This window comes from Apis dorsata, unplaced genomic scaffold, assembly GCF_000469605.1.
Source record: "Apis dorsata unplaced genomic scaffold, Apis dorsata 1.3 scaffold_57, whole genome shotgun sequence".
NCBI classification, from domain to species: Eukaryota; Metazoa; Arthropoda; class Insecta; order Hymenoptera; family Apidae; genus Apis; species Apis dorsata.
In genome coordinates, this window is record NW_006263357.1 from 461365 (window position 1) to 461586 (window position 222).

Here is a 222-nt window from a genome sequence, read left to right on the forward strand (position 1 = left end):
CCAAAAATTTTTATTTCTGTAATTTTTAGAGTTATACTTTTTTAATTATAATTATTACAGAAATATTAATTATGTAGAGAGAAGTGTAATACATCGAAATTTTACGGTTTCGATCATATAAACGTTACATAATGATCGTATAAAACTAAGAATTTTATAATATTCAGGGAAGAAAAAAATTTTAATTTCTGTAATTTTTAGAGTAATACTTTTTTAATTATA